Source organism: Polyergus mexicanus, unplaced genomic scaffold (genome assembly GCF_030449975.1).
Source record: "Polyergus mexicanus isolate NDT 795.1 unplaced genomic scaffold, iyPolMexi1.0 SCAF_14, whole genome shotgun sequence".
Lineage (NCBI taxonomy): Eukaryota > Metazoa > Arthropoda > Insecta > Hymenoptera > Formicidae > Polyergus > Polyergus mexicanus.
Window position 1 is genome coordinate 3,405,495 of NW_027223334.1, and position 11,720 is coordinate 3,417,214.

The 11,720-nt window shown below is 30.9% G+C and overlaps 1 long non-coding RNA gene and 1 pseudogene across 1 annotated transcript in view; both read right to left on the reverse strand.

Moving 5' to 3' along the window:
• Window positions 1–7,981: 7,981 nt before the first annotated feature.
• Window positions 7,982–11,720, reverse strand: part of LOC138939448 (uncharacterized) — a 188,168-nt gene continuing 184,429 nt past the window's right edge. Inside the window, exons 2-3 of the long non-coding RNA XR_011447858.1 lie at window positions 8,176–8,285; window positions 7,982–8,070 (exon numbers count right to left, since the gene is read on the reverse strand). This is a non-coding gene — a long non-coding RNA (uncharacterized lncRNA). The remainder of the gene's footprint in view (window positions 8,071–8,175; window positions 8,286–11,720) is intronic.
• Window positions 8,331–11,720, reverse strand: part of LOC138939447 (G-protein coupled receptor Mth2-like) — a 30,669-nt pseudogene continuing 27,279 nt past the window's right edge.

The following is an 11,720-nucleotide window of genomic DNA, read 5'->3' on the forward strand; positions in this document are numbered from 1 at the left end:
ACTATTTAATTTCTGCATCTTAAAATTATTGATTAATCTTAATCTAAAACTGATTTTTCTTGATATTTACTGAGTGAAATGGTTTGCGTGTTGATTCACAAAAATATTTTATTTACAAAAATAGTAAATTCGTGACTGCGTATATACGAATCTCGTGGTATTGCGTTCATTCGCATAAAAAATTGAACTTACTAATAAATTTATGTTACGAAAAAAAAATATTATTTAGCTACAGCTGTAGCTCGAAGATATCTTACATTGATATCTTGTGCAAGCTCTATATATACACTATCTAAAGATTTCGGAACACTTTAGGCTCTTCTTTTTTCTTCATTCTAGTCATTTTCCTCATTCCGATAAACCATGTTTGCGGGTAAGTCAAACGCGTATGCAAAACCTGATCGCCTTGGCAAGATTTTAAATCGATATGTTTATAAAGTAATAGGTTATAAAATTTTTCGGAAAAAACGACGCTCACGCATGAAGAAATTTGCGCGTAGTATATAAAACTTTCTAAATTATAAAGCTTTGACATACATACACATACACATTTTATTGCATTATTAACGCTTCTTCTGTTAAAGAATATTGTAAGCAGCCGTTGACGTAATGATTAAAAAACCAGGTACTATTGCCTGTCATAACCCTTGATAAATATCAATTTAATAAGAAATATAAATGCTTATATATACTGCAATAATATTTACAGAATATATTATAGGATTTTCTTCTTATATGTATATAGATGTAAAAAATAAAAATATACATAAGTATAAAAATACAAAAATAATCACAAGAAGGATCTTGAGATTGCTGACTTCGAGAATTGTGTACTCCACGCGCTTGCGATCAAGTGCATGTCGAATTCTTCTGATCGCTCATATTGTCCAGGCTCACTGCCGATTCTATTTATATTTTCAATTCAATATTCTTATTACTCCTCGTCTTTTCAAGTTGTTCAGCGATATATTGAAGAGTTTTAATTAGTGATATGATTCGTCTTCATTAATTACATATGAGAATAATCATTATCCATAGTGTCACAATAGCTGTAGCTACTTGATGCCTCCAGGGCCTTTTGCTCGGTGCCTATATAATTGACACAATATTCTTGTGCTTGGATGCCGTTATCAGTGTTATAGCTTTAAAAAGACTTGCTTGGTAAGTAGTAACGTAAAAATGAAGGTGGAGATGACATGAGTGGCGTAGATGGCGTGGGTGGTATGGATGGCGTTGGTGGCGAACGTTGTGAAAATATGGAAGGCGATATAAGCTGCACATGTTTCTTATTATCTGGAATTTTTGGAAAAATCCGTATATTCGGCACATTTTCTGTCGTTAATTTAACAGTGCACTTGGAACTTTGCGTTTGCAGGACCTTTTGGTCGGTAATCACATCAGTGAGATGATCGTTTATCTTTATCTGGTTATTGTTGGGAGTGTAAATGCAAATGTTGTCACCTTCACTTTGCGTTTCCAGGATCTTTTTCTCGGTGCTTACATTATTGAGATGACCGTTTTCTTGAGCCTGAATACCGATATCATTGTAATTGTAGTTGCAAAAAGACTTATTTAGCCGTGAAAAAGTAATACTTTTAACATGATGCCAGTAGTGAGGTTTAAAAAATACGATGTTGTAATACTTACAGAAGACAACCTTCGTGTTTCTGCTATAATCGCTGCTATTTCCATTAGAACGCATAAAGTGATTATCTGAAAAAAACGAATTATATAGTTTTTTAAAAATCATCTATCGTAAATTTATTTTAAATTGTATTAAAGAATACCGAAAAATGCTTAAATATATTTATAAATATACTGACAAGATCAATTAACAAACAATAGGGTCTTAATCTATTTATATGGTATATTCAACCGAAATGTGGATTAAAGTCGTTGTTTCATAAAAGTCTACGTTTTAAATAAACATACCTAATATATCTCTGTAGTATAAATATATATATAATGCGTCCAAATTAGACATATATATAATTAGTATTGAAAAACAACTTATTATTAATATAATATAATATTTTTGTCTTATGATATATGTATAATCTGGTAAAGTGCAATATGACTTTTTCTCGGATGATGTGTGTACAACTAATTTCTGTACAATTAGTATGTAATTGTGATCTGTTAAATCGCAATAAAATATATTAATTAGTCTATATACGATATTCTATATTAACGTTTATATTGATGACTGAAAATTCAAATTCTATATTTTCTAAAGAAACTTTTCGAGAGAAACATTTGTTGTAAACACTCTACTATATACTTATTTATTAGTCAATTGAAATGTTTAAGTTATATAGCCTTATCAATAATACTAAATATTAGATAATTTGACATAACTACTTAATTTTTACATTTCAATATTATCAATTAGTTTTAAACCAAAACAATTTTTTTTGTTGATTGTTTGAGAGAAATTACTTGTATGCTGATTCACATAAATATTTGATTTACAGAAATAGTAGATTCGTTACTGCGTATACAGATCTCGTAACACTGCGTTACATAATGCGTTTTATTTGCACAAAAGATTAGACTTACTAATAAATTCATGTCGAAGAAAGATACACTATTTTTCTAGCTACAGCTCGGAAATTTCTTACTACACTGATTTAACATCCTGTGCTAGCTTTATATATATCTGCCATTTGAAACTTCCGGAAATTTTTAAAATATGTTAGGCTCTTCTTTCTCCTTGACATTTTCCTTATTTCAATCATTTACTGAATGGATGAGCCGAAGGCGTATGCTTGCAACACACATGCCAAACTTGATCTCCTTGATAAAATTTTAAATCTGACATAATTATATCATAATTATAATTATATAACATTATATTTTTTCGGCTGAATTCAAAATTGCATGATTCGTAAGATCAGCCTTACAGAAAGAAATCTGTTTTAATGCACTTAAATATAAATAAATTGCGTATAAATATATTGGTTTAAACTTACATTGTGTGTGATTATATATCTACAATAAAAATTATATAAAAGCTTTTTTTAGTATAATAAAGTTATAAAATAAAGAAGTGAGTTACTAATGTTGTAAAATTATAAAACATAAGTTAAAAAAATGATATTATAAAAGAAGTATTTTTTAAATAAATTAATAAAAAAAAATACGCCAAGTATATAAAAAAATCCCAACATGTACGCAAAAAAAAGTTTAATATCTATCCCTACAATATAACTTTTAAAAAAGTTTTTCCTTGAAAAATAATTTTTATACAAAATAACAAATTAAAAAAAGATTTTCCTCTAAAAAATAACTCTAAAAAATAAAAACCTTTAAAAAATCAAAAATCAAAACTAAATGAAATCAATAGCTAACTAGCCAAGTATTTAGAAGCAATTCAGTTTATAAAGATTTGTAATTTTAAATAGTATTTGTCATAAAATCAATCTTGTATTTATAGAAATGTTATAGACAGATTCACAGATTCACGAGTTTCTATGAAATTAAAACACATTTTATTTTTATTAACAGCTCAGACAGCACAAGGATGTCCTTAGGACGTCCAAAGGGCATCCAGGACATACATGCAGGATATCCTCAGGATATCCCATTTTAATCCTTGGATCTCCTCTGGATGTCCTGAGGAAGAATAAATGATAGCCGTATACTAACCTCTGGAGAATCCAGGGAGATCCTGTGGAACATCCTAAGGATTTTTATAGGATATGTTAGGGATATTTTTTGTATGTTTCAAAAAAAGAGCAAATTTTAAAATTTAAATATAAATTAAAATTATGTTTTGTTATTTACTGCCAATACTAAAAATCTAATATTAAAAATAGTTCACGTTCTTTAATATTTGAGGCTTTCGTGCTGTATATGAATATTTTAGGTTTAGCTTCCGGATTTGAGTCGTGTAATATTTTCTAAACAATCCAATATCTGAATTCCCTATGTTGAGATTGCATCAGAAATTGAACTGATAAAAAATAATTACATTTATAATTTCCTGTCAGTTGCTCTTTGCAAGCTTTATATAATTCTCATGACCAAATCTCAAATACAAGTTCGCGCGTCGCATAGCGGTAAACAAACAAACTAGCGGTTGAATACTATTTTTTGTAAACTTTTTGGAATGTTGCGGACAGTAACATTTCTCATGAAATATTAAATAAATAATAATTTTGGATATATGAAAATGTGCGCATCAAATTCAATTATTAATATTGAACGAAATTAATGTTAACAATTAATAGCACATATATATGTCCTCTGGAAATCCAAAAGACATCCAATATAATAGACAGGGCAGATATATCCTACAGACATCCAGGGATTATCCAGTGGACATTTATAGGACATTAATATTTATTATAATACCTAAGATTTCTAAATTATATCAAATAGCCGATACAACTAAAAATAATTATGTATGAATATTAAATTTTTATAAATATATTTATGATAATATCTTAAAACATCCTACAAATGTTCTGAACCGTCCTGGACATATTCAGGATGATCCTGAGGATGTTTTGTGCTATCTGGGAGAAATCTGATTTTCAAAATAAGTTCAACAATTTTGAATATTGTATATCACAAATTACACTATTATACAGTTTATTAAGGGTATTATATGCTATAATATCAAATCATATTGTTGATGTTAAGTGCGATTAAAATTCTTTTGATTTGCAAAGTATATCTTATAGGATGTATAATTCGAAAGAAAATTTTTCGTAAACTCAAAGTCGCATAAAACAAACTTACACCAAAGCAAAGTATAAAAACTTGGCGTGCCCGAGTCGTATTAAAATATATATGATCCCAGATTTGTATCATACAATATTTCATGTTATATGAAAATTATTACATATATATTTTTAGAAATTAAAATAATTTTATATTTTTATAATATATACACGTCTTAATGCGACCCGGGGAACGCCAAGTTTTTATACTTTGCTTTGGTGTAAGTTTGTTTTATACGACTTTGAGTTTACGAACAATTTTCTTTCAAATTATACATCCTATAAGATATACTTTGCAAATCAAAAGAATTTTAATCGCACTTAACATCAACAATATGATTTGATATTATAGCATATAATACCCTTAATAAACTCTATAATAGTGTAATTTGTGATATACAATATTAAAAATTGTTGAACTTATTTTGAAAATCAGATTTCTGTTAATAAAAATAAAATGTGTTTTAATTTCATAAAAACTCGTGAATCTGTGAATCTGTCTATAACATTTCTATAAATACAAAATTGATTTTATGACAAATATTATTTAGAATTACAAATCTTTATAAACTGAATTGCTTCTAAATACTTGGCTAGTTAACTATTGATTTCATTTAGTTTTGATTTTTGATTTTTTAAAGGTTTTTATTTTTTAGAGTTATTTTTTAGAGGAAAATCTTTTTTTAATTTTGTTATAGTCCGAACAGGCTATACACGAATTATTAAATATATTATTCTAAATACATATTATTTTATATGATTGCTCAACGTGTAACGCGAATACAGATCACGTTACGAGCGTTGACCGAACAAAGCGCTGACAACGCGAGCCACGCGTTAAGCCCGAACGACCGTGCAATCATTTCATTGCGAAAACGCGGAAATCAGGGCAAGCGGAAGAAGGACATTGCGAAAATGCAACGTAGAAGTCCTACTTAAAAGCGAAATAAAAAGGAATAAAGAAATTGCGAAAGTGCAAGCAAAGAAGTCCTACTTAGAACTTCTTAGCTTGCATCCGGATATTGCCAAAATCAAGCGACACGACACACAGCTTTGTCGCTAAACGACCCCCTCCCGAGTAGCCAAAGGGAGTTAATAAAAAGGCCCACCGCTAACGAACGGCGGGCAGTCTTTACCATTAATATTACGCGGACAATCTTGATCATTAATTAATAGTAGTCACAATAACTACCAAACGGGCAATCTTTATTCCTTTACGCGAGCAATATCTCTAACAACCGCGAGTGTCAAAACGAGTATCAATAATTATTATAATATTGAATAGCCACGCAGTCGGCAGAAATATATATGAAGAAGCGAGAGGCGAGTCTCGAGACTGAAACTCGACTCTAGACACGCGCACGTTAAGATATCCGTTATCGCGATACGCGACGCGAGCGAAAGTGCGGGAACATTGTAATCAAGCCAAGTCACAAATAAAATAGATATTAATATAATTATTTAAATGCAAGGGTGTCATTTCTAATCAAATAAAAACAGTGAAGTTCTCAGGCGGAGCCCGAATTCCTAAATTCCTTCCGGCAAATGATCCCAACTACCGTGCCTCTCCGGAGGCACAACAATTTTTTATTTTGTATAAAAATTATTTTTCAAGGAAAAACTTTTTTAAAAGTTATTTTGTAGGGATAGATATTAAACTTTTTTTTGCGTACATGTTGGGATTTTTTTATATATATACTATATATGTATACTGACGAACGGATTAATAAATTAAAGCGATTAAAATTTTGTTCCAATAAGATTCACTTTGAGAATAATAAATACTACGTATGTATATTTTGGAGTAGTATATATATTTTGGCTTTCTTTGCATACGTATAATACTATAATAACATGTTGTGATATTGCGAGATATATATCCATAAGTTTTTTTTTATAAAATAACGTATCAGTTATATGTATGCAAAGAAAGTTAAAACATATATACTATGTATACTGACAAACGGATTAATAAGTTAAAGAGATTAAAATTTTGTTGCAATAAGATCCACCTTGAGAATAATAACTACTACGTATATATACTTTGGCTTTCTTTGCATTCATATAACTATTATTATAATAACATGTTTTGATATTGCGATATATATTCATAAGTTTTTTGTTTTATAAAATAACGTATCAGTTAAATGTATGCAAAGAAAGTTAAAATATATATACTATGTATACTGACAAACGGATTAGTAAATTAAAGAGATTAAAATTTTGTTCCAATAAGATCCACTTTGAGAATAATAAATACTATGTATATATATACTTTGGCTTTCTTTGCATACATATAACTAATATTATAATAGCATGTTGTACAATTGCGAGATATATGTGTAATGTGAAATATATGTATATTCATTATAATTAAATATAGTTCTTTTCAAGTCACACTTAATTCGTCCTTTTGTCTTTCAATATGTATGCAAAGAAAGCCAAAATATACATATACTACGTATATATGCTGACAAACGGATTAATAAATTAAAGCGATTAAAATTTTGTTGCAATAAGATTCACTTTGAGAATAATAAATACTACGTATGTATACTTTGACTTTCTTCGCATATGTATAACTAATATTATAATAGCATGTTGTGCAATGTGATATATAATTATCATAGATTTTTCTTTTTCTTAAATAATGTAATATAGTTATACGTATAAAGAAAGCCAAAGTATACATATTATGTATGTATACTGATGAACAGATTAATAAATTAAAACGATCAAAATTTTGTTGCAGTAAGATCCACTTTGAGAATAATAAAGAAATACCACGTATGAATACTTTGGCTTCCTGTGCATACGTGTAATATTATAATAGTATGTTGCAATGCGAGATATATATTCATAAGTTTTATGAACATTATCAGAGAGAAATCACTGACATTATTATATTTTTGATTATATAGTTGTGAAGTAAAACTTGTAAATTCCTACGATTTTATCAAAAATGTAATAATGTCAGTGATTTCTCTCTGATAATGTTCATAAAACTTATGAATATATATCTCGCATTGCAACATGCTATTATAATATTACACGTGATTCAATGTGTTGAATAGCTTGAAATTTGTGAAACACGAATACCGAAAATAAATTTAAGCTATAACTATATAGTTATAATTATAGCTTAAATTTATTTTCGGTATTCGTGTTTCACAAATTTCAAGCTATTCAACACATTGAATTCAACTTCAGTTCAATCACTTAACATAAGAACAAGGATTCTCCTTACCACATTATAAATAGTAAATATTTCTTTTACCTCGACAGTTATTAATCGTTTTTATGTCCATCCGAAGTTAAGTGCTTTATGGTCACTTCCCTCTATCTGTGTACAATGAAAAGAACAGAATTTTAATATTTAATTTAATTTACATATCTGGTTTTATATGTGCTATTGAATGTTTTATATGTGCTACTATATTGTACTTACTGTCTGTTACTGCCAAATCTCTATAACCCAATATGTTACGCTGTTTAGCAAAGTTCTTCAGCTAAAAGTATACCGGCCTTCTTGAAAGGATTGATTGATTTTGCTCTATCCTGCAAATAAGCGCTATAATTTAGACAATATTCAGATATAATCAAGAAATAATATACTTATAAAACAATAAATAAACATATATAAGCAGATATATATAAGGAGATATATATACAAAATTTCAATCTACTTACTCGATAGGACCAAATATATTTTCTGCAGCAGATTCAAATATAACATTAACCTTATAATGTTATTATATCTTGACGTCACGAACATTAACCTTATTTATAACGTTATTATATCTTGACGTCGCGATGCTACCGCGTACTGCTTGAAACGTATCATATATACGTATGCACGCACATACACATTGTCTCTCAAGGCGTATTTGCACACTCAAACGAATAATCGTACATGAGCGCTGCAAATGCGCCTTGAGGAACAAAATCGCTTTGCGTGTGTGCGTGCGAACATACGTACGTGAGAGTCTGAAACTTACCTTATTATTATGATAATGAAGAAGAACGAAAAATGTCACATTTCTGGTATACGATTATCATTCCTCAGGATTGACTGCACTAATCTTATTCAAACTGGTCGCAATCGAAAGCTTGCATCCACATTGTATAAGAAAAGTGCCGTTAGATTTTTGATTAACGGCTTGGTTCCTGAGGAATTTTAATCGAAAGTTTATTAGACGTAAAACTCCGGATAAGCTACTTGGTAGCGTCGCGACCCCTGTATATAGGCAACATAAGCAAACCGTTGACCGAAATGTTTTTTTTATATACTTGGCGTCGCGACTCTACCGCGTCGCTTGATTTATATTATACATATAAATTAATATATATATATATATATATATATACCATATCATTATATATATATATATATACCATATCATTATATATATATATATATATATATATATATATATATATATATACCATATCATTATATATATATATTTTTTTTTTATACTTGTATCCCTTGTTACTTAATACTGGATTATGCATATCATTGCCACGTCTATGCGCATTGTCGCCAGTAATATATTGTTGCGCTCTCAGAAGGTCACACTCCCACTCTCACGTTAACTCACGCCCGAAATGAATAAGCACTCGTAAGTAAGAGAACTTTAATAATAGGAACAGGTAAAGGAGAATATTGAACAGTAATAGAATTCGTATGAGCCGCGCGTGATAGCCAGCCGTTGGAGGAAATGTCGTCACGGCACGACAGCTCCGGACCAAATCCGACATGGCGTCAGGAAACATCCAAAAACCGTTGTTTATCAACAACCCCCCTGACGACGATCTCTCGGAAACGTCAAAGGGAACAAATTCAGCATGCAAATCCGGGGGCGCAACAATATTTTTGTATTTAATTTTATCATTGTCGGTCTATACATCACTGTCGGGCACTCTCTTGAAAATTAACTCGTAGAGACCTGGTGTTCCCACGTATCTTATTCTACCGATAATTATATTGTCATCTTCATCCACATCAAAAATTGTATCACCCATCATCATTCCTTCGTTGCGAAATTTAACACTGTATACATAATCCATATTGTTATCTTTATCTTAACTCAAAATAGCTTCTACATATTTTTGCCCCAGTGGGCCCAAGTATGTGCGCAATGTACTTTGATGCTCGGACGTTTGTAATAGATGTTGAACCGACGTCACAAACGTTTCAGGCGTGGTTTCGAAAATTTCTTCCACAGATGAAGACGATCCTTCGTGCAATATTTGACTTGATTGTACATCTTTTATCGGAGTAGAAGTAATCATATTCGATAATTGTTTCATTTGCTTACGCTTTGATTGATTTGGAGTAGAAGTTATTAGCGAATCGTTTAATGATATATTTGACCGTGTTCGCTTGTTCCTACTTTAACTTTTTTTTCAGATGCTTGTTTTCCAGCATACTCAATGGTTCGATTTTCGCTTCATTAGATTCCACATTGATTGCATTTTTGACAAGCTGTTTTAGAGGCTAATTGGTTTAATGTGCTTCTCCAATGCGACATCTTCCTCCATTTGACCAGTTTTTAAAGAACGATATTCTTTGCGGATTGATTCGCTCGTTTTTACAATCTCTCTCGCAATTTTCTCACGATCGTCACTGTCAATCGTCGTCGTCATGTTGCGCTCGGACGAAAAATTTTAGACGTTGCTCGATCGATGTATCAATAGCGACTAACCACTTTACGGTATTGCAAAATTGTTAAATCCTTTTCGATATCGTCCATTAGTTTGTAAACTGTCTTTATCAATCACTACAAATCCACACTTGTGTTGCCAACATTTCTGACAGAATGCACGAGAATCATCGTAAGACATGTCAATATTCACATGATCGTTGTATACATGTTTTAAGTTTGTACCATGTTATTTAAATAAAATCAGTAAATTTGCATTGTCCCGTATGAAATGCTTGGGTATCTTGGCATACGTTTGACAAAGATAGAAATAATCGACGCTCGAGTGTCGACCCATTACGAAGTATTCTCTTAACATATCTTGCTTATCGCACGCCACATCGTCAAAGATAAAAATGGAAATCGGAAGCGCCTCGCTTGGTGAAATAACGTTACTATTATTAGAGAACGTAAAATAACCAATTTCGTCGATCGATAATAGCAAATTTTCCAAGTATCGATATTTCGGTTGTTAAAGCGATTTCGAGTATACATACACATTCTCGAAATGTGCACCGTGTGGACTTTTTATCAAACTTATCAACACGTTAGTCTTACCGCAATTCGAAGGACCGCAAATGATACCGCGTATAGTAATCAACAGCATGTTTCCATGCTTGCGTATTTCTTTCTTGGACGTTACTCGTGTTTTATCGTCAAAATTTGTCACTTTGATTATCGTCGCTTGTCGCACGAACCGCATGTTTCCTCTTGCGAATCTCGAATCAGATTTTTGGAAAATCAGTCATCGGGCCCCTATTTATAGAAGTGCACCGGATCGAAACCGCTCAGTCTCAAAAATGTTTCTTCTTCTATCGGTTGACAGCGATATTCTCGAGCTTGCCACCGAGCAGTTACAGATTATCCCCAAGCAGCGTTCTCAACCGTACCATAATTATAGTATATGTACCATAATTTCGTATCAGCGTACATTGTTCCATCGCACTTCGTTATGGTACGCAAATGTACCATAATTTTAAGATATTCGAAGTCACCATTATATTTTTCTAATTTTTTCGAATTATACTATTCAATAGTAAAGATTTTATTATATCCAAGAATGTTGCTTGCTTTAACCTTTAAGCAAAATATACAGGGTGAGTTTTTTAACCTGAAACTTTGAAATATCTCGAAAAATAAACACTGAACGAAAAAAATGTTATAATCAAAATTTAATCCTTCCGCGGGGGAAATACATTAGTGTTAAAATTCGTCCCCCACCCCCCCCTCAGGAGGTGGGGGGTGGGGGACGAATTTTAACAGTACTCTGCGTTGATACCCACTGCTT